The 7,655-nt window shown below is 42.5% G+C and overlaps 1 non-coding gene across 1 annotated transcript; it reads right to left on the reverse strand.

Annotated features, from left to right (window-relative positions):
- Nucleotides 1-7,153: 7,153 nt before the first annotated feature.
- On the reverse strand, nt 7,154-7,225 carry TRNAT-UGU (transfer RNA threonine (anticodon UGU)). Its single transcript has one exon. It is a non-coding gene; the product is annotated as a tRNA-Thr (tRNA).
- Nucleotides 7,226-7,655: the final 430 nt, after the last annotated feature.

The following is a 7,655-nucleotide window of genomic DNA, read 5'->3' on the forward strand; positions in this document are numbered from 1 at the left end:
ACTGATCTCTTCAGGGAGGAGCGCATTGTCTGGCTTATGAGGTTGATTCTCGTAAGTTTCCAACAACAGTGCTTTGGCTTTACATCCACTACGTTGGGAGTTTGTAATCTGTTATTAAATTTGGCTTCATTCCTAGTTAACCACACTTCCGAGAAAATGTATTCTAGAATTTCATATCAAATTTTGGCCCACATTGATTTGCTCTTTAGTGCGTGAGGAGAGCGCTTTTTCCCGGAGGCGAATATACTAACCACTGAGAGCTGCACTAGTATTTGAGCATTGAACCTGAGCATTGCTCGAGAGCATACTTATTGAGTAAAGGGACAATCAATGAACAAATGTTCAATTGTTTCCTGAGCCGAACAGTAGAGAGGGCATCTATGGGGTCCTATAATTCCACGTTTCACTAAGTTATCTCTAGTGAGGACCCTTCTGTGCATGAGAATCCAACAAAAGAAGTTAATCTTTGGGAGGCCAAAGGGGTCCCATACATGCTGCCAAAGTGAAGGGGAGTGGATCTGTGGATGATGTTCTTGGAGAGATGCAAAGCCTTGAGATGCTGAGTAAGCTCCAGTCTTTCCCCAACCCCACTTGTCCCTTGAATGAAGGTGCACAGGAGCCAGACCTGAGATCACAGCTAGAAAGAGGTGAAGTTGAGGAAGCAGCCTATCAGGGAGGCAGTGGAAAGCCCAGTCGCTCCAATTCCCACCAGAATCCCAAGAGGAAATATCAGCCAGCTTGTGGATGCCATTCTGAATAAGCCAGTCATGCAAATTTGCAATTTCAGGGGCAAATTTTAGGGGTTGAAGGCCCATTATCTTGTCTTCCCACAACCCAATTCTTTTTCCATTTCTAGGGATTCTGTAGAGATGGTCTTTAAAGAACTCCCAACCTCGGCTACATAGCTTCCATAGAGTGGTTCCTTTGCAGGAAGCTCCTTCATCCATATTATTTATAGAGAGCCCATGTAGATACTTTTTAATTAGAACTTGACTTACCGGATGTCGTTGATTTGAGAAGATTTTCTAGAGAATCTTTCCTCCCAAAGCCAGATTGGCCAACCCGGGATCTCTTACCTGAAGTCCGCCTTCTGATAGAGGCCTTTTCACAATGTCCCAGCTTACTAGATGATTTTTTTTTATTCCCCTTTCCTCCTTGCCATAGGAAATTTCGAATCAACTTAGATAGCTGTTCGGTGATCATTTTTGGAGCTAAAAGAAACGAAGCCTGATAGATTGGAAGGGAGGAGAGAACAGATTTTACAAGGATAAGCTTCCCGGCTAAGGTAAGCCACTGGCTGCCCCACACAGTCATTTTTGCCTTGATTTTGCTGATAATTTCCATCCAATGAGGGGCCTTGCTGGTTCCCAATGTTAAAGGCAGACCTAGGTACTTGAGTTTGTCCCAAGAGGCGTAGCCTGTGAAGCCCAGGGCTTGAGAAATCCGAAGAATAGTTTGCTGATCTACTGACCAGCCATACACAATGCTTTTCCTCCTATTGACTAGAGCTCCAGAAACTCTGCAGAAGCTTTGGATAACATCGTTGAAAGCCCTTGCTATTTTAATGGAGGCACCTCCCATAAGGAGAGAGTCATCAACGAACAAGGCGTGGTTGATTGGTATTGTTCCTTTTATCGCCCTGATGCCTAGGAGTGTCCCATTTAACTTCTTTGTTGTCAGCTTTTGGCTCAGGGAATCTTCCATCAAAATGTACAAGAAGGGGGACAGTGGGCAGCCTTGCCTTATGCCCCTCGAGGCTTTGAAGTAGTTATCCGGCCTGCCATTTACTAAAGGAGCTATCCAAGGCTCTCCTATACATGCTTTAATCAATTTTATAAAATCAGAGTTGAAACCAAAAGCAGAAAGAACTTGGAGGAGGAAAGAATGCCTTACTCGGTCAAAGGCGTTCGCCATGTCCAGCTTAATGAGTATGCCTTGCCCTTGGAGTTGTTAGCTGGAATGAATGATTTCCTGCACCATAATCACATTGTCCAGGATATGTCCGCCTTTAACAAACCCACCTTGGTTGGGAGAGATGCGTTTTTCCAGCAATGACTTTATTCTATTTGCAAGTAACTTGGTGAGAATTTTATAGGACGCATTACATAGCGATATTGGCCTAAAGCGGTCAAACGCCACCGGGTTCGTTTCTTTTAGGATTAGCACTAGGAAAGTGGAGTTTGTGCTTCCTCCCACTTTGGCTTTTTGGAGGAAGCCTTTGATCTTTCGAAATAGATCTGCCTTGATGATGTCCCAACAGATTCTATAGAAATGAATGGAGAGCCCATTGGGTCTTGGAGCTCTGTCTGGTTCTATTTTCTAGATGACATTTCTGATTTCGTCTTGAGTGAAGGGCTTCAGGAGTCTTGAGTTATCCTCCTCGTTAACCAGTCTTGGGACGTGGGTGAGGAAGTCTTGTGATTCCTCACCATCATCCGCACCTGGTTCCTTGTACAACTACTGGAAATGAGAGGTTGCAACCTATTTTAACAGAGTTGTGCCTTTGAGGACAACCCCATCCAATGATGTGATTTTAGCAAATGTGGTTTCTAGAAAGTCGAGTTCGAATTTGTTTGTGGAATAAGGCTGAATTTTTGTCTCCAGACACAAGCTAGAGATTATGCTATTTGAGCCTCAAGGATTCTTCCTCCTTTCTGAATGAGCGAAGAGTGTTGATTTGGAGTTCTTGCTCATTCTGAATTTCTGAGCAGGTAATGTCTTGCAGCTCCATGTCCATTTGCAAATCGAGCAGCTGCTTGATGTTCTGCTTTCTATGCGTAGTGGGGGAGTTTGAGGGATTTTTTATCCATTCTTTCAAGGCTGTTTTGGTGGCCTTTAGCTTTTGTTCCCACACATAGTTGGGCGATCCAAGAACAGGGGTGGACCATGCCTTCTTGACTGTGTCCATAAACCCTTCCCTGTCTGACCAGAGAGGGTTGAACCAGAAGGGGATGGGCCCCAATTTTTCTTCTTCTTTAAACATCAAAAGAATGGGTTTATGATTTGAAGTCAACTTTGACAGAATTTTGGTGGAGATGATCTTCTCTTCGGAGAGGAAGGTGCTTTGAAGTAGAAATCTGTCCAGCTGGGCTGATAGGTGCTCCGCCCTAGCTATGTTATTTGACCAAGTATATAGACCTTTTTTTGGCTTAAAGTCCAATAAATCCCATTACTGAATTGGGTCTTCCACGAAGGGAAGGAAGTGGTCCCTGCTGCTAATTCCTCCTCTTTTTTCTTTTGGGTCAAATATGAGATTGAAGTCTCTTGCTAGAATTATATTCTTGGGGGAATAAGTGTCAAGAAAATCGAACAGGGTTTACCAACAATCTTTCTTTTCTGCATAGAGGGCAGGGACGTAAAGATTAAAGAGTGCGAAGGTAATCTTGCTAGCAAGGTGCCAGAGTTCAGTGTAAATCCAATGCTGCGTTTGGAAGGAGCTCTCAAGTTGAAATTTGTCTTCCTCCCAGAGGGTGGCAAGCCCACCGCATGTACCCCTTGCACTTACTGCTTTGCCGACTTTTGTTTTCCATTTTACTTTGTTGAGATCAAGAAGGGCATCCCCTTCTATTTTAGTCTCTTGGAGCATGAGGATCTTGGGAAATTCTGATTTCAGAAGGTTCTTCATTGCTTTAGCTTTTAAGGGATTCCCCAGACCTCTGCAGTTCCAAGAGACTAATCGCATTATTTACTAGCAGAGGGGGGGCAGTCCCTCCCTTGGGAGGCCTGGTTCTAGTATTTTTGCCGATGGACATCTCAATCGTGGGCTGGCTACCTTGCATTTTTTGTCTCTCCGCCTCTTCTTCTCTTGCCTCTCTGTGAGATTTCCTCCCAACTCTTTTCAAAGGCCTCTCGGTTGTCTCATCTTTCGAGGATCCAGAGATCTCTGTAGTCTTCTTCCTTGTCATATCTGCATAGGATGGGGGGCTAGGGACACCTCTTGGGGTTCCAATTTGGAGAGGGCCTGTTTCCTCCTGTCTTTTATCTTCTTCCATAGTAATGGCCTGTTGTTCGTCCTCTTCATCTGCTGGATCTGGGAATTTTTCTGGTGTACTGAGTATTTCAAAGGGATTGGTGGAAATGTTTGCTCTTGGAGGGGATGTGCTCCCCTCCCCTTGTGCTATGGGTGGGGAGCAGTCCTTTCCCTTTAGTTCTGCTGTTCTGCTTACCTGATGCTAATTTCTAGACCTGTGTCCATTGTTCTCCTTTCAAGTTCTCAGCCCCCTCCTCTGAATTCCTTTTACAATGCTTGGCAAAGTGCCCATAGCCATGGTAGTGCCGACATTTAAATGGGAGTTGCTCGTAGTCTAACACTTGAATGTGAGACTAATCAATGACCGTGAGATTTATAGCTTCAGGGAGGCCTTCCTCCAGATCAAATTCTACACAAATTCTCACACAGGAGTACCGATCCCTCCTTTCTGCTCGATCGATGTATTTGCCGAGTTTATTGCCTATGGTTTCTAAGGATTTGGGATTCCAGTAGTGCAGTGGTAAATGAGGCAAGCGCACCTAGACGGGGACAGCTGAGGGCACATCCTGAGTTGGATCGAAGTCCAGAGTCCATTGGTTCAGGTACAAACCCTGAGGGCCCATGAAATACGAGCCATTTTTGAATATGAGATTCCTGTCCTCTATCAATTCAAATACGAAGACAAAGAAGCCTTTGCCGATGAAATGGCTTTTGATTCCTTCCTTGACAAGAGGTCGCTAGTTCCTTTGCACCCAGGCATCTACAACTTTAGGCGAGGGCCATAGCTCGGTGAACTGCCCAATAAGTCCTCGTTCTGCTAGGTTCAGAGCCAATCTATAGGGTTCTTCAGTTGGCAGAGCTACTGTGGGGATGGTTTCCATTCTTTTGACAAACTTCTGCTGGTTTTCATTTGCTGGCCATTTATTGCATGCCGCTACCAGTTTCCGGAACGCGGATAGTTCAGGTGGAAGGGGAGGGTCATGATCGGGGCCCCCTCCTGGGGCCATGGTGATGTTGCTGCGCATAGTGGATCCCTGTGTTGACCGTTGCTCCTCACGTGCGCGCTCCTCTCCAAACCCTCGATCCTCCACAATCCAATTAATAGTATGTCCACCTCAAGGCAGACTACTTGGCTACAAAGAATATTAGCAATTAAACCACTAGCCACAAGTTGAACTCCAATTAACCTGACTATAATAAAAGTAGATAAAACAAGAAACACAGAGAAAATCATCTGTAATGGTGATGTGCCAAGCTTAGAAGTCAAATTGGGGTAGGTAACAGAGGACACCACAACGAATCAAGCTAAGAGTAGAGAAGTCCCGTCCACACCATCAACAAGTTGAATTTTTTTTGCATTTCTGAACCCTAGATGCCACTTGCTCCAAGAAGCAACTGTCCCAAGGAGACCATTGTCATACATGTTGGTATGTTTGTTCACCATAACTGTAACACCTGCACAAAGCTTATCCTTAATTGATACCAGTGAGAATGAATTGAACATAATCTACAGGGTAAAATTTGTTCCCCAGAATCATGGCAAGGAAATTTTCTGGCCACGAACCTGTCTGCGTTGGAGATGAAGAGCTCACCCTAACAATCTCCCTCAGCCTCGCCCCTCTAGTAACAATGGCCAAAACAAAAGTAGAAAATATCATATCCTCATGCATTATATTCATCACATACAGATTGCATGTGGGGGGACAGGCCACACCACCCCCTCTTAAATGCTACTTGAGGTAGTGGGGTGGCGGGCTCACCCCCTAACACGTTGTTCAACAATGTTTTTCCACCTTGATTGGGGGTAAGTTAAAGTTATTTTTGGTCGTTGAGTATATTTAGAATTAATTTTAATTGAATGAGGCTTTGTTTTCTTGGAATGTAAGGAAATGAGTTAATGGTCCAAAATCTAGAAGCATTGGGAAGGAGATGAAGTCTACCCTCTTTCGAAATATTAGTAAATTGTTTCAAATGGCCAAGTTTTGTTTCCACGTAATGATACACAAGGGCTTGAGCTTGTTGACTAATATATTACTACATTCTTTTATGAAAGAGATTTTGAAATTGTGAAAAATCAAGTCAATATATTACAGGTATTGAGATAATGTGGACGTATGAGGGGTTTATAAGTATTGAACATTATAAAAAGAGGTATTAAAATAGGTATTGAGATAATGTAGCCATATGAAAGGTTTACAAGATTGAAGGTTACAAAAAAAAGAAGTAAATTTTTGTTTATTAAAAATATGTATTTTTTAAATAGGGGAAAATTTTTCATAACTCAGTTGTCAAACCAGCAATGAGGACAACCAACAATGATTGCTATTTGCGAATGCACGTTGACTCATCACCGTTATTCAAGGAAAACCACACCACCTAGAATTAACTGCTAATGATCCGTCACTGTTATTCAAGGAAAACCACACCACCTAGAATTAGCCGCTAATGATCCTTGAGGGGTAGGCTTTTATTCTTGCCAAATGCCTTTGGGTCTTGAGTTATAACTTGTTTCCTTAAGTCCAAAAAAATTCTTCACCAAACAAAAAGCAATGTTAGGTCATACTTCCATATTAAAAAGATATATTAAAAAAATTTAACAAAATTATTTAAGGAGATCTTTTATAAATTAAAGATATTTTTTAATATTCCTAAATACAAAAGTTAAGTTATATATGGACAAATCCCCGAAACTGAACGGCCCCGCCCAAATCCATGTTTGGGTACTCTGTGTGGCCAAACGCAGTCTTGTGGAAGGCATCCATAGCAATGACATGACAGTCTACTGGATAAGTGTAAACATGATTTCACTTGGCACAATCGTAGTGCTGATTAAGCATATACAGACAGACCAGGAAAATAAAAATTACGAGAGAATTGATATCACTTGCCAGAATCGTAGTGCTGTTTACACTTAAGTACAGACTGACCAGGAAAATAGAAATCACGACAGATTTTCCTTAATTACGAGGGAATTGATATCACTTGCCAGAATCGTAGTGCTGTTTACACTTAGGTACAGACTAGAAATCACGACAGATTTTCCTTAATTACGACAGAATTGATATGACTTGCCAGAATCGTAGTGCTGTTTACACTTTACAGAGTGACCAGGAAAATAGAAATCACGACAGATTTTCCTTTCAAAAGATCATAATAGGAACGTCAAAGACTTACAGGGTTAAATGCCTCCACGCAGGATCGAACTACGGACCTTCAGTTTACAAGACTGACGCTCTACCACTGAGCTATAGAGGCGTAGATGCCTTTTGGTACAAATATAATTTACCTGTACATAAGCTTATGAATTCCCTGGCTTCTTTTCTTTCTCGTGTCGCAAGGAAAAAGAAGTTTCAAATACGCTTTACTTTGTTTTGGCATTGTTGCTATTTGATGATGATGATGATGATGATGATGATGATGATGATGATGATGATGATGATGATGATGATGATGATGATGATGATGATGATGATGATGATGATGATGATGATGATGATGATGATGATGATGATGATGATGATGATGATGATGATGATGATGATGATGATGATGCTGCTGCTGCTGCTGCTGCTGCTTTACTTTGTTTGGCATTGTTGCTATTTGACGACGACGACGACGACTAAATTCGTATTCTCACAGAGGTTGCAGAACCTTTCCATCCATTGTGTTTTAGGAACTGCCCAAT

Source organism: Pinus tabuliformis, chromosome 9 (genome assembly GCF_031772625.1).
Source record: "Pinus tabuliformis cultivar Carrire ecotype Pingquan chromosome 9, CPIR1, whole genome shotgun sequence".
Lineage (NCBI taxonomy): Eukaryota > Viridiplantae > Streptophyta > Pinopsida > Pinales > Pinaceae > Pinus > Pinus tabuliformis.